We start from the raw sequence: 26,037 nt of genomic DNA on the forward strand, positions 1-26,037 counted from the left end.
TTATTATTTTCTTCCTTTTGCACGTTTTAGGTTTTATTTGTTGTTCCTTTTTTTAGCTGCTTTAGGTTTATTTTTAATTTATTCTCATTATTATAAATATTTTCATTATATTATGTTAGTCACCACACACTACATCCCTAGTTTTTGTGGTTTTTTATAATAATATTTTTTATTATATTATGTTAGTCACCATGCAGTACATCCCTGGTTTTCGATGTAAAGTTCCATGATTCATTTAGTTGTGTATAACACCCTGTGCACCATGCAATATGTGCCCTCCTTAATACCCATCACCAGCCTATCCCATTCCCTCCCCACCCTGAAGCCCTCAGCTTGTTTCCCAGAGTCCGTACTCTCGTGTGGTTCATTCCCCCTTCTGTTTACCCCCCTTTCTTCATCCCTTTCTTGTCCTACTGATCTTCCTACTTCTTATATTCCATAAATGAGTGAAACCATTTGATAATTATTTTTCTCTGCTCGACTTATTTTGCTTAGAATTATCTCCTCCAGTCCCGTCTATGTTGCAGCAAATGTTGAGAAATCATTCTTTTTGATAGCTGAGTAATATTCCATTTTATATACGAACCACATCTTCTTAAACCAGTCATCTGTTGAAGGGCACCTTGGCTCCTGCCACGATTTAGATATTGTGGACAATGCTGCCATGAACATTGTGTCCATAAGGGCTTTCTCTTCACTATGTTTCTATTTTTGGGGTAAATACCCAGTAGTGCAATGGCTGGGTCATAGGGTTGCTCAATTTTTAATTTTTAAGGGACCTCCACACTGTTTTCCAGAGTGGTTGTACCAACTTGCATTCCCACCAACAATGTAGGAGGGATCCCCTTTCTCCACATCCTCTCCAACAATTGTTGTTTCTTGCCTTGTCAATTTTTGCCATTCTAACTGTGTAAGGTGGTATCTCATTGTAGTTTTCATTTGAATTTCCATGATGGCTAATGATTTTGAACATTTCTTCATCTGTCATTAGCCATATATATGTCTTCATTGGTAAAGTGTCTGTTCATATCTTCTGCCCATTTTATAATTTGTTTATTTGTTTCTTGTGTATTGAGTTTGAGAATTCTTTGTAGATCTTGGATACCAGTCTTTTATCTGTAGGGCCATTCACAAGTATCTTCTCCCATTCCGTGGGCTGCCTCTGAGTTTTTTTGACTCTTTCCTTGGGTGTGCAGAAGTTTTTATTTTGATGAAGTCCCACAAATTCATTTTTTCTTTTGTTTCTCTTGCCTTTGGAGATGGGTCATGAAAAATGTTGCTGTGGCCGATGTGATAGAGATTGCTGTCTATGTTCTCCTCTGAAATTTTGATGGATTCCTGTCTCACATCACGGTCTTTCATGCATTTGGAGTTTGTCTTTGTGTATGGTGTGAGAGAGTGGTCAGGATTCATTCTTTTGCATGTAGCTGTCCAATTTTCCCAGCACCATTTATTGAAGAGACTTTTTTTCATTGGATGTTTTTTCCTGCTTTATCAAAGAGTAGTTGCCCAAAGAGCCGAGGGTCCTTTTCTGCGTTGTCTATTCTGTTCCATTGTTCTATGTGTCTGTTTTTGTGCCAGTACCATGCTGTCTTTGTGATCACAGCTTTGTAGTATAGCTTGAAATCTGGCAACGTGATGCCCCCAGCTTTGTTTTTCCTTTCCAACAATTCCTTGGTGATTCGGGGCCTTTTCTGTTTTTTTTTTTTTTAAATGATTTTTTATTATATTATGTTAGTCACCATACAGTACATCCCCGGTTTCCGATGTAAGGCTCGATGATTCATTAGTTGTGTATAACACCCAGTGCACCATGCAATACGTGCCCTCCTTACTACCCATCACCGGTCTATCCCATTCCCCCACCCCCCTCCCCTCTGAAGTCCTCAGTTTGTTTCTCATAGTCCATAGTCTCTCATGTTTCATTCCCCCTTCTGATTACCCCCCCCTTTCTTTATCCCTTTCTTCCCCTACCGATCATCCTAGTTCTTACGTTCCATAGATGAGAGAAATCATATGATAGTTGTCTTTCTCTGCTTGACTTATTTCACTTAGCATTATCTCCTCCAGTGCTGTCCATGTTGTAGCAAATGTTGAGAACTTGTTCTTTCTGATAGCTGAGTAATATTCCATTGTATATATGGACCACAACTTCTTAATCCAGTCATCTGTTGAAGGGCATCTCGGCTCCTTCCACGATTTAGCTATTGTGGACATTGCTGCTATGAACATTGGGGTGCATATGGCCCTTCTCTTCACTACGTCTGTATCTTTGGGGTAAATACCCAGTAGTGCAATGGCTGGATCATAGGGTAGCTCAATTTTTAACTTTTTAAGTCGGGGCCTTTTCTGATACCACACAAATTTAAGGGCTGTTTTTTCCAGTTCTTTGAAAAATGTCATTGGTATTTTCATCGGAATGGCATTGAAAGTGTTGATTGCTCTGTGTAGCATAGACATTTTAACGATGTTAAATCTTCTGATCCGTGAGCATGGAATGTTTTTCCATCTTCTTCTGTCTTCTTCATTATTTTTCAAGAGTAAGTTATAGTTTCTAGAATATAGAACCTTTGCATCTCTGGTTAACTTAATTCCAAGATAACGTATGATTTTTGGTGCTATTGTAAATGGAATGGATTCCCTAATTTCTCTTTCCTCAGTTTCATTGTTCGTGTATAGAAATGCAACTTATTTCTGAGCATTGATTTTGTATCCCACCACATTACTGAATTGCTCTATAGCTTCTAGTAGTTTTGGGGTGGATTCTTTTGGGTTTTTCATATACAGTATCATGTCATCTGCGATGAGAGACAGTTTCACTTCTTCTTTGCCGATTTGGATAGCTTTTATCACTTTTTGTTGTCTGATTGCTGTTGCAAGGACTTCTTTTTTTTATAATAATAATTTTTTATTATGTTAGTCACCATACAGTACATCCCTGGTTTTTTATGTAAAGCTCGATGATTCATTAGTTGTGTATAACACCCAGTGCACCATGCAATACATGCGCTCCTTACTATGCATCATCAGCCTATCCCATTCCCCCACCCCCCCTCCCTTTTAATGCCCTCAGTTTGTTTCTCAGCATCCATCGATTTCTAGTGTTATGTTGAATAATAATGGCGAGAGTGGGCATCCTTGTTGTGTTCCTGATCTTAAGGGAACGGCTTCCAGCATTTAGCCATTAGGAATGATATTTGCTGTAGGCTTTTCATAGATGATTTTTGTGAGATTGAGGAATGTGCCCTCTATCCCTACACTCTGAATTGTTTTAATCATGAAAAGATGCTTTATTTTGTCAAACGCTTTTTCTTTTTCTTTTTTTTATAATGATTTTTTATTGTATTATGTTAGTCACCATACAGTACATCCCCGGTTTCCTATGTAAGGCTCGATGATTCATTAGTTGTGTATAACACCCAGTGCACCATGCAATATGTGCCCTCCTTACTACCCATCACCGGTCTATCCCATTCCCCCACCCCCCTCCCCTTTGTAGCCCTCAGTTTGTTTCTCATAGTCCATAGTCTCTCATGTTTCATTCCCCCTTCTGATTACCCCCCTTTCTTTATCTCTTTCTTCCCCTACTGATCATTCTAGTTCTTACGTTCCATAGATGAGAGAAATCATATGATAGTTGTCTTTCTCTGCTTGACTTATTTCACTAAGCATTATCTCCTCCAGTGCTGTCCATGTTGTAGCAAATGTTGAGAACTCATTCTTTCTGATTGCTGAGTAATATTCCATTGTATATATGGACCACAACTTCTTAACCCAGTCATCTGTTGCAGGGCATCTCAGCTTCTTCCACGATTTAGCTATTGTGGACATTGCTGCTATGAACATTGGGGTGCATATGGCCCTTCTCTTCACTACGCCTGTATCTTTGGGGTAAACACCCAGTAGTGCAATGGCTGGATCATAGGGTAGCTCAATTTTTAACTTTTTAAGGGACCTCCACACGGTTTGCCAGAGTGGCTGTACCAACTTGCATTCCCACCAACAATGTAGGAGGGATCCCCTTTCTCCACATCCTCTCCAACAATTGTTGTTTCTTGCCTTGTCTATTTTTGCCATTCTAACTGGCGTAAGGTGGTATCTCAGTGTGGTTTTGATTTGAATTTCCTTGATGGCTAATGATTTTGAACATTTTTTTCATGTGTCTGTTAGCCAGTTGTATGTCTTCATTGGAAAGGTGTCTGTTCATATCTTCTGCCCATTTTATGATTTGTTTATTTGTTTCTCGTGTATTGAGTTTGAGAAGTTCTTTGTAGATCTTGGATACCAGTCCTTTATCTGTAGTGTCATTTGCAAATATCTTCTCCCATTCCGTGGGCTGCCTCTTAGTTTTTCTGACTGTTTCCTTGGCTGTGCAGAAACTTTTAATCTTGATGAAGTCCCATAAATTCATTTTGTCTTTTGTTTCTCTTGCCTTTGGGGATGTATCATGAAAAAGGTTGCTTTGGTCGATGTCGTAGAGGTTGCTGCCTATGTTCTCCTCTAGAATTTTGATGGATTCCTGTCTCACATCGAGGTCTTTCATCCATTTGGAGTTTATTTTTGTGTATGGTGTGAGAGAGTGGTCAAGTTTCATTCTTTTGCATGTAGCTGTCCAATTTTCCCAGCACCATTTATTGAAGAGACTGTCTTTTTCCCACCGCATGTTTTTTCCTGCTTTATCAAATATTAGTTGCCCAAAGAGCCGAGGGTCCATTTCTGGGCTCTCTATTCTGTTCCATTGGTCTATGTGTCTGTTTTTGTGCCGGTACCATGCTGTCTTTGTGATCACAGCTTTGTAGTACAGCTCGAAATCTGGCATTGTGATGCCCCCAGCTTTGTTTTTCCTTTTCAACAGTTCCTTGGAGATTCTGGGCCTTTTCTGGTTCCATACAAATTTAAGGACTATTTGTTCCAGTTCTTTGAAAAACGTTCTCGGTATTTTGATGGGGATAGCATTGAAAGTGTAGATTGCTCTGGGTAGCATGGACATTTTAACTATGTTAATTCTTCCGATCCATGAGCATGGAATATCTTTCCATCTTTTTATGTCTTCCTCAATGTCTTTTAAGAATGATTTATAGTTTCTAGAATAAAGGTCCTTTACGTCTCTGGTTAAGTTAATTCCAAGGTAACGTATGGTTTTTGGTGCTATTGTAAATGGGATGGATTCCCTAATCTCTTTCTTCGGTCTCGTTATTCGTGTATAGAAATGCAACTGATTTCTGAGCATTTATTTTGTATCCTGCCACGTTACTGAATTGCTCTATAACTTCTAATAGTTTGGGAGTGGCTTCTTTTGGGTTTTCCATATAGAGTATCATGTCGTCTGCAAAGAGAGACATTTTGACTTCTTCTTTGCCAATTTGAATACCTTTGATCCCTTTTTGTCGTCTGCTTGCTGTTGCAAGGACTTCTAGTACTATGTTGAATAATAGTGGCGAGAGTGGGCATCCTTGTCGAGTTCCTGATCTTAAGGGAAAGGCTTCCAGCTTTTCCCCATTGAGAATAATATTTGCAGTAGGCTTTTCATAGATGGCTTTTATGAGATTGGAAATGTACCTTCTATTCCTACACTCTGAAGGGTTTTAATCAGGAAAGGATGCTGTATTTTGTCAAATGCTTTTTCAGCATCGATTGAGAGGATCATATGGTTCCTGAGTCTTTTCTTGTTGATATGATGTATCACGCTGATTGATTTGCGAATATTGAACCACGCTTGCATCCCAGGTATGAATCCCACTTGATCGTGATGGATAATCCTTTTAATGTACTGTTGGATTCTATTAGCAAGTATCTTGTTGAGGATTTTGGCGTCCATATTCATTAGGGAAATCGGTCTGTAATTCTCCTTTTTGAGGGGGTCTTTGCCTGGTTTGGGGATCAAGGTAATATTGGCCTCATAGAATGAGTTTGGTAGCTTTCCTTCTGTTTCTATTTTTTGAAATAGCTTTAGGAGAATAGGTATTATTTCTTCTTTGAATGTTTGGTAGAATTCCCCAGGAAAACCGTCCGGGCCTGGAGTTTTGTTATTTGGAAGGTTGTTTATCACTGACTCAATTTCTTCATAATTAATTGGCCTGTTTAAGGAATCAATTTCTTCCGGTTTCAATCTTGGTAGTTTATAGGTTTCCAGGAAGGATTCCATCTCTTCCAGATTGCTTAGTTTATTGGCATATAGCTGTTGATAAAAATTTCTAATAATCCTTCCAATTTCAATGGTGCTCGTCGTGACCTCTCCTTTTTCATTCATAATTTTAATAATCTGGGTCCTTTCTCTTTTCTTTTGGATAAGTCTTGCCAGTGGTCTGTCAATTTTATTGATTCTCTCCAAGAACCAGCTTCTAGTCCTGTTGATCTGCTCTACTGTACTTCTGGTTTCTGATTCATTGATTTCTGCTCTAATTTTGGTCAACTGCTTCCTCGTGCGTGGATTAGGCCTGTCCCTCTGTTGCTGTTCCAGCTTCTTGAGGTGAGAATATAAAAACTGCATTTTAGATTTTTCTATTCTTTTGAGTGAGGCTTGGATGGCTATGTATTTCCCCCTTAGGACTGCCTTTGCAGTATCCCATAGGTTTTGGACTGTTGTATTTTCATTCTCATTGGTCTCCATAAATTGTTTAATTTGATTTTTGATTTCCTGGTTTATCGAGTCATTCCTGAGCAGGATGGTTCTTAGTCTCCAAGTGTTTGAGTTTCTTCCAAATTTTTCCTTGTGGTTGAGTTCCAATTTCAGAGCGTTGTGGTCTGAGAATATGCAGGGGATAATTTCAATCTTTTGGTATCGGTTGAGACCTGTTTTGTGTCCCAGAACATGGTCTATTCTTGAGAATGTTCCATGGGCATTAGAATAGAATGAGTATTCTTTGGTTCTGGGGTGTAGTGTTCTATATATATCTATGAGGTCCAACTCGTCGAGTATGGCATTCAAAGCCTTTGATTCTTTGCTTAGTTTTTGCCAGGGTGTTCTGTCTATTTCTGAGAGTGGAGTGTTGAGGTCCCCTACTATTAATGTATTTTTATTTATATGTCTCTTTATTCTGGTTAAGAGTTGGCTTGTGTATCTTGCTGCTCCCCTGTTGGGGGCATATATATTTATAATTGTCATATCCACTTGTTGAATACTTCCCTTAAGAATAATATAGTGCCCTTCTGCATCTCTAACTATAGTCTGTATTTTAAAATCCAATTTATCTGATATGAGAATTGCTACCCCAGCTTTCTTTTGAGGTCCATTTGCGTGAAAGATGGTACTCCATCCCCTTACTCTCAGTCTGAATGCATCTTTTGGTTTGAAATGAGTCTCTTGTAGACAGCAAATGGATGGGTCATGTCTTTTTATCCAATCTGCAACCCTGTGGTGGTTTATGGGATGGTTCAAACCATTTACATTAAGACTGATTACTGAGAGATATGATTTTAATGTTGCCATGTTGCCAGTAAAGTCTTTGTTTGTATTGGCTGTGACTTTCTGTTCTGTATCACTCTTGGGGCCTTTTTACTTTTATAGAACCCCCCGTAATATCTCCTGTAGGGCTGGTTTCGTGGTTACAAAATTGGTTAGTGACTGGCGATTCTGAAATGTCTTTATTTCTCCATCAATTCTGAATGACAGCCTTGCTGGATAAAGGATCCTTGGCTGCATGTTTTTCTCTGAAAGAGCTTTAAATATGCTCCCCCAACCCTTTCTCTCATTCCAGGTCTGTGTAGACAGGTCTGATGTAATTCTGATGCTTTTGCCTTGGTACGTGAGAAATTTCTTTGCCCTGGCCGCTTTCAATACTGTATCCTTGCATCTAATATTTGCGAATTGCACTATGACGTGACGTGGCGTAGGTTTGTCATGGTTGAGCTTGGGAGGGGTCCTCTCTGCCTCTTGGACACGAATGTTTGTTTCCCTTGCTAGATTAGGGAAGTTTTCAGCTACAATTTGTTCAAATATCTCTTCTAGACCTCTGTTTTTCTCCACCCCCTCGGGGATGCCGATGATTCTAACATTGGATCGTTTCATTGAGTCAGTAATCTCCCGTAACCTACATTCGTGGGCGTGGATTTTTTTTTTTTTAAAGATTTTATTTATTTATTTGACAGAGACAGGGACAGCCAGCGAGAGAGGGAACACAAGCACGGGGAGTGGGAGAGGAAGAAGCAGGCTCCCAGCAGAGGAGCCCGATGTGGGGCTCGATCCCATAACACCGGGATCACGCCCCGAGCTGAAGGCAGACGCTTAACCGCTGTGCCACCCAGGCGCCCCTATGGGCGTGGATTTTTTTAAGACCATCTTCTATTTTCATTTTTTCCTCTATTAACCCATCCTCCAATTCACTAACCCGTTCCTCTGCTTCTGCGACCCTGGCCGTCAGAGCCTCTAGTTTTGCCTGCATTTGGCTCATAGAATTTTTAATTTCTGTCAGATTCGCTCTCATTTCTGTCCTTAGGGATTCTATATTCTCAGTAACCTTTTCGTTAATAGTTTTTTCAATTCTACTCATCATTTTGACCATCGTTACTCTGAATTCCATTTCTGATAATTTGGTTACATCCATATCCATTATTTCTGTGGCAGAGGCCACAGAATCACTGTCTTTTCTTTGCTGGGGGGGGCTTCTCCTTCTTGTCATTCTGATGAAGAGAGGTTGCGGGGTAGTCCAGAGCCCAAATTATTGACTGGGTCCCAGGCCGTGCCCCTTGTTTTATAGGGATCTTAGGGATGTGGGCTTCTTCTTTAAAGATTTTATTTATTTATTTATGTGGCAGCCAACCATCGAGAGAGGGAATAGAAGCAGGGGAGTGGGAGAGGAAGAAGCAGGCTCCCAGCGGAGGAGCCTGATGAGGGACTCCTTTCCGGAACGCTGGGATCATGCCCTAAGCCGAAGGCAGGCGCTCAATGACTGCGCCACCCAGGAACCCGGGTTGTGGGCTTCTTGATTTTTCAGCCTGCCTTCTGTGTTCTGGGGGAGGGGCCTGCCGCGCCGATAGTCAGGCAGCCATGTTTGGGTAGAGTCTCGGCGTCCCCTGCGAGGGGGGATGGGGATGGTCACTCCCTGAGCCGGTTTTTCCAGGTTTTTGTTCTCTGGCGGCTTTCCCTGGCGGTTTGCTGTGCCTCTTCTGAGAGTCAGAGCAGCAGTGGCCAAATTTCAGCCTCTGTCACAGAACAGAGGGATTGCGGCCTGTTCTCTACTAATGTTCTGGCCACTTTAACTCTGTTTCTGTTGGTGCTGCTCAACCCTGCAGCGTCCGGGATGTGCGCCCCACACCCGGCGTCCTAGCCCTCACTTCCAGGGCCGGCGCGTCTCTGTCCTTTGCGTTTCTAATGCCGCCAGCTGCCAGCCGCCCCGCGCGCGCTCCTGGATCTCCCGGTCTCAGTCTGGATCCAGTGAGCGCACCGGGATTCCGGTGTTCTGCGAGATGCCTGGTGGCGCGCGCACCCGGCTCACGGTCTCAGTCTGCTGTTTTGCGGGTGCCTTCCACGAGCCCCGCCCGCTCTCCCGTGCAGGTGGCTGCCGCTTCCCGGCGCCCGAACACGGCGGCTCCCTCCCCCTTTCGTTTATCTTCCGATATCTGTGCACGGTTTCATGGCTCCCCGCTTTGTACCTCAATACTCAGCGCTGGAGATGTTCAGTTGTAGAGATCCAGATGCGTCTTCCTGCGTCTCAGGCTGGTTCCGTGGTTGTTTAGGCTGGTCTGGTACCTATCCAGCTCGACTCGGAGGACCGGCTGAAAACGCTGTCTCCTACTCCTCCGCCATCTTAACTCCTCCCCGGGTTGTGGGCTTCTTGATTTTTCAGCCTGCCTTCTGTGTTCTGGGGGAGGGGCCTGCCGCGCCGATACTCAGGCAACCCTTTTTGGGTAGAGTCTCCGTGTCCCCTGCGAGGGGGGATGGGGATGGGCACTCTCTGAGCTGGTATTTCCAGGCTTTTGTTCTCTGGCGGCTTTCCCTGGCGGTCGGCTATGCCTCTTCTGAGAGTCAGAGCAGCAGAGGCTGCATTGTCACAGAACAGAGGGATTGCGGCCCGTTCTCCACTGATGTTCTGGCCACTTTAACTCTGTTACTGTTGGTGCTGCTCAACCCTGCAGTGTCCCGGGATGTGCGCACCAACCCGGCGTCCCTGCCCTCACTTCCAGCGCCGGGCGCACCTCTGTCCTTTGTGTTTCTTTCTTTTTTTTTTTTTAAATGATTTTTTATTATATTATGTTAGTCACCATACAGTACATCCCCGGTTTCCGATGTAAGGCTCGATGATTCATTGGTTGTGTATAACACCCAGTGCACCATGCAATACGTGCCCTCCTTACTACCCATCACCGGTCTATCCCATTCCCCCACCCCCTCCCCTCTGAAGTCCTCAGTTTGTTTCTCATAGTCCATTGTCTCTCATGTTTCATTCCCCCTTCTGATTACCCCCCCTTTCTTTATCCCTTTCTTCCCCTACCGGTCCTCGGAGTCGAGCTGGATATGTCCTTTGTGTTTCTAATGCCGCCAGCCACTGGCCACCCCACGCGCTCCCGGGTCTCCCAGTTTCAGTCTATGCCCGGTGAGCACACCGCGATTCCAGAGTTCCGTGAGTAGCCTGGTGGCGCGCACACCCGGTTCAGGGTCCCAATCTGCTGTTTCGCGGGTGCCGACCGCGAGTCCGCCCGCTCCCCCGTGCAGGTGGCCCGCCAGCCGCCAGCCGCCCCGCGCATGCTCCAGGAGCTCCCGGTCTCAGTATGGATCCCGTGAGCACACCGGGATTCCGGTGTTCTGGGAGATGCCTGGTGGCGCGCTTTCAGGGTTCACCGGTCTCAGTCCTCTCTCTCGCGGGTGCCCTCCGTGAGTCAGCCCGCTCCCCCGTGCAGGTGGCTGCCGCTTCCCGGCGCCCAAACGCGGCGGCTCCCTCCCCCTTCCGTTTATCTTCTGATATCTGTGCGCGGTTTTAGGGCTCCCCTCTTGGTACCTCAATACTCAGCGCTGGAGATGTTCATTTGTAGAGATCCAGATGTATCTTCCTGTGTCTCAGGCTGATTCCGTGGTTATTTAGGCTGGTCTGGTACCTATCCAGCTCGACTCAGGGGACCAGCTGAAAAAGGGGTCCCCTACTCCTCTGCCATCTTAACTCCTCCCCCCGTCAAATGCTTTTTCTGCATCTATTGAGAGGATCATATGGTTCCTGACTCTTTTCTTGTTGATATGATCTATCACACTGATCGATTTGTGAATGTTGAACCACGCTTGCATCCTGTAGATGAATCCACTTGGTCATGATGGATAATCGTTTTAATGTACCGTTGGTCCTTTTAGCTAGTATCTTGTTTAGAATTTTGGCTTCCATATTCATCAGGGATATCAGTCTGTAATTGTCCTTCTTTATGGGGTCTTTGTCTGGTTTGGGGATCCAGGTAATACTGGCCTCATTGAATGAGTTTGGTAGTTTTTCTTCTGTTTGTATTTTTTGAAGCAGCTTCAGGAGAATAGGTATTATTTCTTCTTTGAATGTTTGGTAGAATTCCCCGGGGAATCCATCAGGCCTGGGGTTTTGTTTTTCGGGAGCTTTGTGATAACTGCTTCAAGCTCTTCTAGCTTTAATCTTCCCATCACTCCCTTTTTTAATTTTTTTATAATAACTTTTATTATGTTATGTTGGTCACCATACAGTATATCATTTTTCTTGGTTTTATTTTTTTATAATAATTTTTTATTATGCTATATTAGTCACCATGCTGTATATCCTTAGTTCTGATGTCATGTTCCATGATTCATTATTTGCGTATAACACCCAGTGCACCATGTAATATGTGCCCTCCTTAATACCCATCACCAGCCTATCCCAGTCCCCCACCCCTCTCCCCTCTGAACCCCTCAGTTTGCTTCCCAGAGTCCATAGTCGCTCATGGTTCATTCCCCCTTCTGTTTACCCCCCCTTCATATTCCCATCATGCCCTTTAATCCTTTGCTATGTCACTTTTCAAACTCTTACCCTCTCTGGATGTCTCTGCCAGATTTTCCCTTCCCACTCCAGTCCTTCTGGTCCCTACAGTCACTTAAACTTTAGGCTGTTTACCCTTATGGATGGCCCTTAAGGAACCAAGTGTTCATCAAAAGCTACTGCTTATGAATAAAAAAGAAGAAGGAAGGGCTAATTAGAAACAGACTGACTATTTTATCCACTTAGCTAACTTTGGACACTTCTAAACTGCCACTATATGTCTCTTCAGCTTCAGAGGTAGTCTATAGCCTCCGTAAGATTACATATCATAACAAAATAAAACCTTAAAACTCTTCTCCACAAATATGGGTAAAAAGCACTACCCCTCATATTTAATATATAACCCTATCTTGTCCCAATATGGGACACTACTTAGATGAAAATATGAAGTGAGAGTCAACTATTTTATATAAATCAGTGAATTTTATATTACTTTGTTGCCTGATTCATGTTTAAAATTTTACAATGAAATCTATAAGATCTTTGTTTGCATTGGTATGACTGTATATGTATGTATGTTAGTTATTTGTATGTTTTATTTTTCTACTTCCAGATGGTATTACCAATGTGATTCATAAAATCCCTTACAAGAGTCTTATTTAATTTGACCCAATTACCCCATCCCCTCACCCACCTCCCCTCTAGCAACCTTCAGGTTGCTTCCTATAGTTGAGAGTCTCTCCTGGTTTTTCTCCCTCTTTGATGATTCCCATTCAGTTTTCCCTCCCTTACCCTATGATCCTCTGTGCTGATTCTTATATTCCACATATGATGAAACCATGTGGTAATGGTCTTTCTCTGATTGACTTATTTCACTCAGCATAATACCCTCAAGTTACATCCCTGTTGATGTAAATGGTAAGTATTCATCCTTTCTGATGGCTGAGTATTATTCCATTGTGTGTGTGTGTGTGTGTGTGTGTGTGTGTGTATCATATTTATCTATTCATCTGTTGATGAACATCTCAACTCTTTCCACACTTTGGCTATTGTGGACATAACTTCTATAAATATTGAGGTGCCAGTGCCCCTTTGGATCACTAAACTTTTATCTTTGGGGTAAATACCTAGTAGTGCAACTGCTGGGTCATAGGGTAGCTCTATTTTTACGTTCTTGAGGAACCTCCATACCATTTTCCAGAGTGGTTGTACAATCTTGCATTCCCACCAACAGTGGAAGAGGATTCCCCTTTCTCCACACCCTAACCAACATTTGTTGTTTCCTGTCTTCTTAATTCTAGCCATTTTGACTGGTATCTCATCATAGTTTTTTTAAATGTTTTTTTTATTATATTATGTTAGTCACCATACAGTACTCATCATAGTTTTGATTCGTATTTCCCTGATGCCAAGTGATGTTGTGCATTTTTTTCATGTGTCTGTTGGCCATTTGTATGTCTTCTTTGGAGAAATGTCTGTTCATGTCTTCTGCCCCTTTCTTGACTGGATTCTTTTTTTTCTGGCTGTTGATTTTGATAAGTTATTTTTAGATCTTGGATACTAGCTCTTTATCTCATGTATCATTTGCAAATATATTCTCCCATTCCATAGGTTGCCTTTTAATTTTGTTGACTGTTTCCTTTGCTGTCCAGAAGCTTGAGCACTGAGTGTCATATGCAACTGATGGGTTCTTGAACACTATATCTGAAATTAATGATATGTTGGCCAATTGAACTTATTTTTTAAGATTTTATTTATTTGAGAGAGAGGGAGAGACAGAGCATGAGCAGAGGGAGACAGACAGAGGAAGAGGGAGAAATAGATTCCCTGCTGAGTAGGGAGCCTCATACAGGGCTTGATCCCAGGACCCCAGGATCATGACCTGAGCCAAAGTCAGACACCAAACTGACTGAGCCACAAAGGTGTCCCTGGCTAATTGAATTTAAAGTAAAAAAATAGGGACACCTGGGTGGCACAGTAGTTAAGCGTCTGCCTTCGGCTCAGGACGTGATCCCGGCATTATGGGATCGAGCTCCACATCAGGCTCCTCTGCTATGAGCCTGCTTGTTCCTCTCCCACTCCCCCTGCTTCTGTTCCCTCTCTTACTGGCTGTCTCTATCTCTTCAAATAAAAATAAAAAATAAAATAAAATCTTTAAAAAAATAAAGTAAAAAAATAAATTCAATGAAATCTATCCATAGAAATATAAATTGACTTAAAGATAAATAAGAACTTAAATAAATTAAATATTCTTAAAGCTATAAGAAATATAGGAAAAAACATAAATGCTTTTCAAGTGAATATGAGTTGGGAAATCTTTGGTAAATAATATTAGTTTAATACTGTTGTTTTAATAAAAACAGCTGTGTCTTCTGAATTATCATCATTACCTATAATGTCAGCATACATTTTATTTCTACCTCAGTTTCCTAGCAAAATAAGGTTTAAAATAGAAAACGGATAACTAGATGTTGGGCTAGCTGATTGGTGTTACGTCTGTCTAAAAATTGTTTCCAGAATCTTTTTGCTCATTTACAACCTAAGCTATGCTACGTTAAGGAATACATATTCATTCAGTGTTGGGTTATTTCTAAGTCAGATAAACTACTGAAACACTAATTACTGTACTAAAGTTTATATATGTTTGTCATCATGTTTTATATAATATAGAGATGCTAAACATACTTGTGTCTGTGCATAAAATTTTATAATTGTACCATGCACAGGATGTCACCATCATGGCCATTTAGGAGACCTTAGCATTTATCTGCTTGTAAAGATCAGTAATTAGATCACTATCTATGAAGAAAACCAGCTCTAGAGAGCACTAGAGTCCACTTAAGAAAATTCAGCAACAGAGTGGGATAAAAAAAACTTGAGAATGACCATGAAAAAAGAGGAACAGCTTCAGTTTTCCTAGATCACCCTATTTCCCAAGTCAGCATTGCTCATCACCAAGAAAGCACATACCAGGTAAAAGGAATTCTTCTAATGGGAAAAATGAGAATGGAATGAATAACAGCTTCCCCAGTTTTTCTGGCCACTGTAAGAACCAGCTTTAGTTTCATCCCACCCAGAGACTGGCAAAGCTGAGACATTCAGAGACGGTTAGGTACTATAGATTGCGAGTATCAGAATTGCAGCAAGAATAACCACAGTTCCCAGTGTCATGCTCTTCAGAAGACCCTGTCAACTCCTTTGCTGCTAAAGAAACTAATGGCCAACACAACTCCTATAGATCTCCTGCAGATAACACCAGTTTTTGCCCCACAGGTATTCATGTTTGTGGGTACCAGCCACCTGAGTCTCTCCTCAACATGTAACATGAAAACATATGAAAATATACAACAAACTGTTAAAAGCAAGTATGTAGTCAGATTCAGAATACTCTAGTAATGTAATATGTTGGATTGTAATCACTTACATCTAGTGTGAAAGTTAATAAACAACAGTATTGGGGGGATGAGTTATGATGGAGAAGTAGGGGAACCCTTGGTTTTCTTCAACCCATGAAATGGTTTGTATTGAGGTCAGACCTCTTGGAATACACAAGAAATCTACCTAAGGATTGAAAGAAAGATCTCAACGGTTGGAGGGAGAAAGCGTGGCAGCTGGGAGGTGTATGGAAGTGAATTGGGGGAGAGAAAAACTGCCATGCCATGGAGGAGACGGAACTCTTTCCATGGGTGGAGAAAAGGGGAGAGAAAGGGCGGTTAAGAAAACCCAGCATCAGGTTTGCACATGAAAACCTCTCCAGACTACTGACTGGGGAGCTAGAGGAACAGTGGCAGGCTTTTTGCAAACAGTGTGTGGAGGTCAGTCTCTGAGGTTTTGGAAGTGCACGACTTTTGCCAGAGTGGAACTGTGACTGCACTCCTGGGTAGAAGGAGGGTGCTGGCTGGAGAGCATAAAAAGTGGTGTAAGGATCTCCTGGGTCGCAATGGGAGAGATTGTTTCCATTCCTGGAGTACATGTTAGAGGGTATATTGCTTCTCCCAGGACAAAAGACCCTGCAGGCACTAGAAAAGGGCCTTTCATTGGCAGGGGGCAGAGGCAGGCACAGAGGGTGGATAACCTGGTCGCTGCTTTTCCAGGTAGCACACCATAGATTCCACGCACTGTGTAGGCATGGGACTGTTCTTCTGGGACAAAGGGCACTAGAAGAGAACAGCAAGGCTCAAATCCAAAGAAGGGAGTGGATCTGCACAGTGCCACTTCCCTTAAGATTTGGAGTTTTGAATCCAAGCCATGCACATCAAAGGTAAAATGCAAGAAAGTTGTGGCACTGGGCATGCTGATGGCCCTTGTTTTTCTGTGAGGGTTTCCTGAACAGCGGGGGATGTGAGATACACTCTCCAGGGAAGAAAGAGTGGGGTGTTGCCATTTTACCCTCACCACAAACACAGTCGAACTTCAGAGAGTAACACAGAAGTCCCCAGTAGAGGTGGGAGCCCCTTACATCAAACCCCGCTCTCTTGTGATTAGAGAGTAAATTTCTACATACAGTGCTTCTAAGTGTCCCTTTCAAATCTGGTAGAAATAGGACCAGGCTGTGTTGTTTTTCCTTATTCTTTTCTTTTTTTTTCTCTCCTTTTTTAAAATTTAGCATTGTAATTATAGGGTATTTGTTTGTTGGATTGTTTTTTTTCATTTCCTTTTTTCTTTGGATCGGGCTTCCTTTTGTTTTTCTTTCTTTTTTCCTTTCTTTTTCTTGGAAATCAGACCTCCAACTTTTTAAAAATATTTTTTATTTATTATTTTTAATTTAAATTCAATTAGCCTACATACAATACAACATTACTTTCAGATGTGGAGTTCAATAATTCATCAGTTGCCTACAACACCCAGTGTTCATCACATCACATGCCCTCCTTAATGCCCATCACCCAATTACCTCCCATCCAGCAACCCTTTGTTTGTTTCCTATAGTTAAGACTATGAGGGAATCTTAATTGTAGGCTTATAACTTTTTGATTCTTTTTTTAAAATTATTATTCCTTTTCCTTTTCCTTCTCTCTCTCTCTCTCTGGATCAGACTTTTTTGGAAATCAGGCTTTTTCTTTTTCTTTTTTTTCTTTCTCTTTCTTCTTTTTCAACGTTCATTTTAAAAAGGAAATTAAAGCACTTCTATATAAAGGACCAAACACTCCCCACAGCAAGCGAGGAAGAACTCTACAGAGGACTGACCACTGGAAAAGAGAAGCCAAAACATAACAGCAGAGTAAACACAGCATACCCCAGAAACACTTCCTGAAGTGCCAGGCCCTGGACAGTGTATGACCTCTTTTTTAATATAACATTACTCTGACATGCGGGAAACATAACAAGGTTTTATAATACACAAAAGATAGAAACTTAGTCAAAATAACAAGATGGAAGAATTCTTCCCAAAAGGAAGGTCAAAAAGATATCACAGCCAAGGATTTGCTGAGGACAGATATAAGCAATATATGTGAAAAATAATTTAGACAAACAGTTGTAAGACTACCAGCTAGACTTGGAAAAAAGCAAGAGAAACCCTTGCTGCAGAGGTAAAAGACCTAAAATAAACGTTATAACTGAGGTGCAAAACTGACTTGTTATAATCACAATAAGGATTGTAGAAGCAGAGGAGCATATAGGTGATATAAAAGATAAAATTATGGGAAATAATGAAGCTGAAAAGAAGAGGGAAAGAATAATATTAGACCATGAGGGTAGATTTAAGGAAATCAGCACTTCCACAAAGCAAAATAATATCTGTATCATTAAAGTCCCATAAGAAGAGCAGGAGAAAGGGGCAGAAGATTTATTTGAAAATCTTATAGCTGAGAACTTCTCTAATCTGGGGAAGGAAACCGGCATTCCAGTTCAAAAGGCACACAGAACCCTTTAAAAATCAACAAAACAGGTCAACATCATGACATATCATAGTGAAACTCGCAAAATACAAATATAAAGAGAGAATTCTGAACATCTAGGGAAGAAGGGTCATTAACCTATAAAGGAAGACACATAAGGTTAGTATCAGACTTGTCCATGGAGACCTGGCAGGCCAGAAATGAGTGGCATGATATATTCAACATGCTAAATTGGAAAAAGTATGCAGCCAAAAATTCTTTATCCAACAAAATGGCCACACAGAACATAGAGATAAAGAGTTTCCAAGACAAACAAAAACCAAAAGAGTTTGTAAACACTAAACCAGAGCTGCAAGAAATGTTAAAGGGAACTCTTTGAGCAGGAAATAGACACCAAAAGTAACAAAGACCAGAAAGGAATAGAGAGTCTACAGGAAAAGCGATTTTACAGGTAATATAATGGCACTAAATTCATGTCTTTCAATAATTACTCTGAACGTAAATGGACTAAATGCTCCAATCAAAATACACCGGGTATCAGAATGGATTAAAAAAAAAAAAGACCCATTGTAGTAAGGAGGGCACGTATTGCATGGTGCCCTGGGTGTTATACGCAACTAATGAATCATCGAACTTTACATTGGAAACCAGGGATGTACTGTATGGTGACTAACATAATATAATAAAAAATCATTCAAAAAAAAAAGACCCATCAATATGCTACTTACAAGAGCCTCATTTTAGATGCAAAGACACCTCCAGATTGAAAATGAAGGGGTAGAGAGCCATTTATTATGCTAGCGGACATCAAAAGAAAGCTGGAGTAGTCATACTTATATCTGACAAACTAGATTGTAAGCCAAAGATGGTAATAAGAGATGAAGAAGGACACTATAACATAGTAAGGTGGTCTATCCAAAAAGAAGATCTAACAATTACAAGTATTTATGCCCCTAACTTGGGAGCACCCAAATTTATAAATCAATCAATAACAAACTTTAAAAACTCATTAATAAGAATACAATAGTAGTGGGGAAGTTAACACCCCACTCATAGCAATGGACAATTCATCTATGCAGAAAATCAACAAAGAAACAAGAGCTTTAAATGACTCACTGGACCAGATGGATTTAACAGGTATATTCAGAGCATTTCGTCCTAAAGTGGTGGAATACACATCCTTTTTGTACACGGAACATTTTCCAGAATAGATCAAATACTGGGTCACAAATCAGGTCTCAACTGTAACAAAAAGACTGAGATCATACCATGCATATTTTTAGACCACAATGCTATGAAACTTGAGGTCAACCACAAGAAAACAATTGGAAGGACCACAAATACATGGAGGTTAAAGAATATCCTACTAAAGAATGAATGGGTAAGCCCATTCATAAATGAAAGAAGAATTTAAAAAATACATGGAAGCAAATATAAATGAAAACATGACAGTCCAAAAACTTTGGGATGCAGCAAAAATGGTCTTAAGAAGAAAGTATATAGCAATACAGGCCTTCTCCAAGAAGCAAGAAAATTCTCAAATACACAACTTAACCTTATACCTAAAGGAGCTGGAAAATGCACCAAAAAGAGCCTAAATCCAGCAAGAGAAGGGACATAATGAAGATTAGAGCAGAAATCAATGATATAGAAATTTTTTAAAAAGCAGAACACATCACTGAAGCTAGGAGCTTGTTCTTTGAAAAAATTAACAAAATTGATAAAGCAGACTTATCAAAAAGAAAAGAGAATGGACCCAAATTTATAAAATCATGAAAGAAAGAGGAAAGATCACAATGAACACAAAGGAAATACAATTTTAAGAACATATGAGCAACTATGTGCCAAAAAATTAGGGAACCTGAAAGAGATACATTCCTAGAAACATACAAACTACCAAAACTGAAACAGAAAGGAATAGAGAATTTGAACAGACCCCAAATTGCAAGGAAATTGAAGAGGTAATCAAAACTCTCCCAACAAACAATAGTCCAGGGCCTGGTGGCTTCCCAGAAGAGTTCTACCAAACATTTAAAGAAGAATGAATATCTATTCTTTTCAGGCACCCCAAATGAATACCTAGTCTTCTGAAACTGTTCTAAACAATAGAAATGGAAGGAAAACAAAATTCATTCTGAGGCTAACATTGTCTTGATCCATAAATAAGATAAAGACCCCACTAAAAAGGAGAAATACAGATGGATATCCCTGATGAATGTGGATACAAAAATTCTCACCAAGATACTAGCTAAGAAGATCCAACAGTACATTAAAAGAGTAGCTCATGACGACCAAGTGTGATTGATTCCTGGGCTATAGGGGTGGCTCAACATACATAAATCCATTGTGATACACCACATTAATAAAAGAAAGGATAAAAACCATACTCTCAAGAGATGCAGAAAAAAGCATTTGACAAAATACAGCACGCTTTCTTGATAAAAACCCTCCACCATGTAGAGATAGAGGAACATACTTAACAACATAAAAGCCATATCTGAACGACGACAGTGAATATATCATCCTCCATTGGGGAAAACAGAGCTTTTCTACTAAGGTCAATAAAATGACCAGGTGTCCACTCTTACCACTGTTGTTTAACATAGTACTGGAATTCCCAGCTTCAGCAATCAGACGACAAAAAGAAATAAAAGTCAACCAAGTCAGCAAAGAAGAAGTCAAACTTTTACTCTTTGCAGATGACATGATACTCCATGTAGACAACCTAAAAAACTCCACTAAAAAATTGCTAGAACTGATACAGGAATTCAGCAAAGTCACAGTATATAAAATCAATGCACAGAAGTCTGTTTCATTTCTATACACTAACAATAGAGTAGCAGAAAGAGAAATTAAGGAATCAATCCCACTTACAATTGCACTAAAAACCATAAGATACCTAGGAATAAACCTAACCACAGAGGTAAAGCATCCGTACTCTGAAAACTATAGAACACTTATGAAACAAATGGAGGAAGACACAAAGAAATGGAAAAACATCCCATGCTCACGGACTGTAAAAACAAATATTGTTAAAATATCTATGTGACCCAAAGCAACCTACAACATTCCTTGCCATCCCTATCAAAATATCACCAGCGTTTTTCACAGAGTTGGAGCAAACAATCCTAATTTGTATAGAACCAGAAAAGACCCTGAATAGCCAAAAGAATGTTGAAAACCAAAGCCGGAGGAATCACAATCCCGGACTCCAAGCTGTATTACAAAGCTTTGATCATCAAGACAGTATGGTACTGGCATGAAAACAGATACATAGACCAATGGAACCCAGAGAACCCAGAAATGGACCCACAACTATATGGTCAACGAACCTTCAACAAAGTAGGAAAGAATATCCAATGGAAAATGGCAGTCTCTTCAACAAATGCTGTTGGGAAAATTGGACAGCCACATGCAGAAGAATGAAACTGTACCACTGCCTTACACCATACAGAAAAAGAAATTCAAAATGGATGAACAACCTAAACGTGAGATGGGAATCCATCAAAATCCTAGAGGAGAACACAAGAAGAAACCTCTTTGACTTCTTGCTAGACATGTCTCCAAAGGCAAGGGAAACAAAAGCAAAAATGAACTATTGGGACTTCTTCAAGATAAAAAGTTGTTGCACACCAAAGGAAGCAGTCAACAAAACTAAAAGGCAACCTACGGATTTGGAGAAGAATTTGCAAATGTCTAATCAGATAAAGGACTAGTATCCAGAATCTATAGAGAACTTGCAAAACTCAACACTCAAAAAACAAATATTCCAGTCAAGAAATGGGCAGAAGACATGAACAGACCTTTCTCCAAAGAAGACATAGAAATGACTAATAGACATATGAAAACGTTCCACATCACTTGGCATCAGGGAAATACAAACCAAAACCACAATGAGATGCTACATCATACCTGGCAGAATGGCTAAAATTAACAAAACGGGAAACAATAGATGTTGACAGGGATGCCCAGAAAAGGGAACCCTCTTACACTGTTGGTGGGAATACAAACTGGTGCAGCCACTCTGGAAAAAAGTATGGAGGTTCCTCAAAAATTGAAATATAGAATTACCCTACAACCCAGCAATATGCACTAGTAGGTGTTTATCCAAAGGAAACAAAAATAGTGATTTGAAGAGACACGTTCACCCCAATGTTTATAGCAGCAACGTTCACCATTGCTAAAATATGGAAAGAGCCGAGATGTACATCAACAGATGAATGGATAAGGAAGATTTGGCATATACATATATATTATATATATAATATATTTCATATATATATAATGCATATATTATATATACATATATATATATACTATATATATTGCACTATTACTCAGCCATGAAAAAGAACGTAATCTTGCCATTTGCAACGATGTGGATGGAACTAGAGAGTATTATGCTAATTGAAATAAGTCAGTCAGAGAAAGACAAGTGCCATATAATTTCACTCATATGTGGAATTTAGGAAACAAAACAGATGAGCATAGGGGAAGGGAAGGGAAAATAAAATGAGATAAAAACAGAGATGGAGGTAAACCATAAGAGACTCAACTATAAGGAACAAAGTGAGGGTTGCTCGAGGGGAGGTGGATGGGGTGATGTGGTAATTGGGTGATGGGCATTAAGGAAGAACCTTGATGTAATAAGCACTGTGTGTTATATGCAACTGATGAATCACTAAATTCTACCCCTGAAATAATAATACACTATATGTTAACAAAATTGAGTTTAAATTAAAAAAAGAAACTCCAATCCTGTCCAATAACAAAACTGATTGTTTAACCCCAGAATACCTCTCAGGCACAAGAAATGGCATAAAATTAAGTAGACTGGTGAAGCTGTTCAGCCTCTGAAGATTGCATCCACCCACGATATGTCTCCATGGGATACCCTCTTAAAGAATAAAAAGAGACTGGCAGAGTCCTCATCTCCCAGGTTATGATATATGTTCTGAACCAGAAACTACTGTGTATTGTTTTGTATTTCCTCCGTTTTTGAAATGGTAGTTTTTAAAGATTTATTTATTTATTTATTTGAGAGAGAGAAAGAGAGAGAGAGAGAGATTGTGTGTGTGAGGTGGGGAGGGACAAAGGGAGAGGGAGAGACAAACTTTAGCAGACTCCACAATCAGCACAGAGCCAGACACAGGGCTTGATTTCATGACCCTGAGATCATGACCTGAGCTGAAACCAAGAATCGGATGTTTAATTAACTGTGCTACCCAGACACCCCTCAAATGGTTGATTTTATTGATTTTATTATATTTCTCTGGTTATTTCTCCATGAGTGTATACTGGGTATGTTGGGATGAAGGGTAGTTTATAATGTAATCACAGGTGACAAGACTGGTGTAATGATGGTTCCGAATATGGCTGCATACCAACTAAAGGTCTTAAACTTGGTGCTAAATGCAATCTTTGGGAAACATTTTCGGTTCTCCCCCTTTCTTTTTTTTTTTTATAATGATTTTTTATTATATTATGTTAGTCACCATACAGTACATCCCCGGTTTCCTATGTAAGGCTCGATGATTCATTAGTTGTGTATAACACCCAGTGCACCATGCAATATGTGCCCTCCTTACTACCCATCACCGGTCTATCCCATTCCCCCACCCCCCTCCCCTCTGTAGCCCTCAGTTTGTTTCTCATAGTCCATAGTCTCTCATGTTTCATTCCCCCTTCTGATTACCCCCCCTTTCTTTATCCCTTTCTTCCCCTACCGACCTTCCTAGTTCTTATGTTCCATAGATGAGAGAAATCATATGATAGTTGTCTTTCTCTGCTTGACTTATTTCACTTAGCATTATCTCCTCCAGTGCCGTCCATGTTGCAGCAAATGTTGAGAACTCGTTCTTTCTGATAGCTGAGTAATATTCCATTGTATATATGGACCACAACTTCTTAATCCAGTCATCTGTTGAAGGGCATCTCGGCTCCTTCCACGATTTAGCTATTGTGGACATTGCTGCTATGAACATTGGGGTGCATATGGCCCTTCTCTTCACTACGTCTGTATCTTTGGGGTAAACACCCAGTAGTGCAATGGCTGGATCATAGGGTAGCTCAATTTAACTTTTTAAGGGACTTCCACACTGTTTTCCAGAGTGGCTGTACCAACTTGCATTCCCACCAACAATGTAGGAGGGATCCCCTTTCTCCACATCCTCTCCAACAATTGTTGTTTCTTGCCTTGTCTATTTTTGCCATTCTAACTGGCGTAAGGTGGTATCTCAGTGTGGTTTTGATTTGAATTTCCTTGATGGCTAATGATTTTGAACATTTTTTCATGTGTCTGTTAGCCATTTGTATGTCTTCATTGGAAAGGTGTCTGTTCATATCTTCTGCCCATTTTTTGATTTGTTTATTTGTTTCTCGTGTATTGAGTTTGAGAAGTTCTTTGTAGATCTTGGATACCAGTCCTTTATCTGTAGTGTCATTTGCAAATATCTTCTCCCATTCCATGGGCTGCCTCTTAGTTTTTCTGACTGTTTCCTTGGCTGTGCAGAAACGTTTAATCTTGATGAAGTCCCATAAATTCATTTTATCTTTTGTTTCTCTTGCCTTTGGGGATGTATCATGAAAAAGGTTGCTTTGGCCGATGTCGTAGAGGTTGCTGCCTATGTTCTCCTCTAGAATTTTGATGGATTCCTGTCTCACATCGAGTTCTTTCATCCATTTGGAGTTTATTTTTGTGTATGGTGTGAGATAGTGGTCAAGTTTCATTCTTTTGCATGTAGCTGTCCAATTTTCCCAGCACCATTTATTGAAGAGACTGTCTTTTTCCCACCGGATGTTTTTTCCTGCTTTATCAAATATTAGTTGCCCAAAGAGCTGAGGGTCCATTTCTGGGTTCTCTATTCTGTTCCATTGGTCTATGTGTCTGTTTTTGTGCCAGTACCATGCCGTCTTTGTTTTTTTTTTTTTTTTTTTTTTTTTTATTAATAATGATTTTTTATTATATTATGTTAGTCACCATACAGTACATCCCCGGTTTTCGATGTAAGGCTCGATGATTCATTAGTTGTGTATAACACCCAGTGCACCATGCAATATGTGCCCTCCTTACTACCCATCACCGGTCTATCCCATTCCCCCACCCCCCTCCCCTCTGTAGCCCTCAGTTTGTTTCTCATAGTCCATAGTCTCTCATGTTTCATTCCCCCTTCTGATTACCCCCCCTTTCTTTATCCCTTTCTTCCCCTACTGATCATTCTAGTTCTTATGTTCCATAGATGAGAGAAATCATATGATAGTTGTCTTTCTCTGCTTGACTTATTTCACTAAGCATTATCTCCTCCAGTGCCGTCCATGTTGTAGCAAATGTTGAGAACTCATTCTTTCTGATTGCTGAGTAATATTCCATTGTATATATGGACCACAACTTCTTAATCCAGTCATCTGTTGAAGGGCATCTCGGCTCCTTCCACGATTTAGCTATTGTGGACATTGCTGCTATGAACATTGGGGTGCATATGGCCCTTCTCTTCACTACGTCTGTATCTTTGGGGTAAACACCCAGTAGTGCAATGGCTGGATCATAGGGTAGCTCAATTTTTAACTTTTTAAGGGACCTCCACACGGTTTTCCAGAGTGGCTGTACCAACTTGCATTCCCACCAACAATGTAGGAGGGATCCCCTTTCTCCACATCCTCTCCAACAATTGTTGTTTCTTGCCTTGTCTATTTTTGCCATTCTAACTGGCGTAAGGTGGTATCTCAGTGTGGTTTTGATTTGAATTTCCTTGATGGCTAATGATTTTGAACATTTTTTCATGTGTCTGTTAGCCATTTGTATGTCTTCATTGGAAAAGTGTCTGTTCATATCTTCTGCCCATTTTTTGATTTGTTTATTTGTTTCTCGTGTATTGAGTTTGAGAAGTTCTTTGTAGATCTTGGATACCAGTCCTTTATCTGTAGTGTCATTTGCAAATATATTCTCCCATTCCGTGGGCTGCCTCTTAGTTTTTCTGACTGTTTCCTTGGATGTGCAGAAACTTTTAATCTTGATGAAGTCCCATAAATTCATTTTATCTTTTGTTTCTTTTGCCTTTGGGGATGTGTCATGAAAAAGGTTGCTTAGGCTGATGTCGTAGAGGTTGCTGCCTATGTTCTCCTCTAGAATTTTGATGGATTCCTGTCTCACATCGAGGTCTTTCATCCATTTGGAGTTTATTTTTGTGTATGGTGTGAGATAGTGGTCAAGTTTCATTCTTTTGCACGTAGCTGTCCAATTTTCCCAGCACCATTTATTGAAGAGACTGTCTTTTTCCCACCGGATGTTTTTTCCT

This window comes from Ursus arctos, unplaced genomic scaffold, assembly GCF_023065955.2.
Source record: "Ursus arctos isolate Adak ecotype North America unplaced genomic scaffold, UrsArc2.0 scaffold_63, whole genome shotgun sequence".
In the NCBI taxonomy this organism is placed as follows: domain Eukaryota; kingdom Metazoa; phylum Chordata; class Mammalia; order Carnivora; family Ursidae; genus Ursus; species Ursus arctos.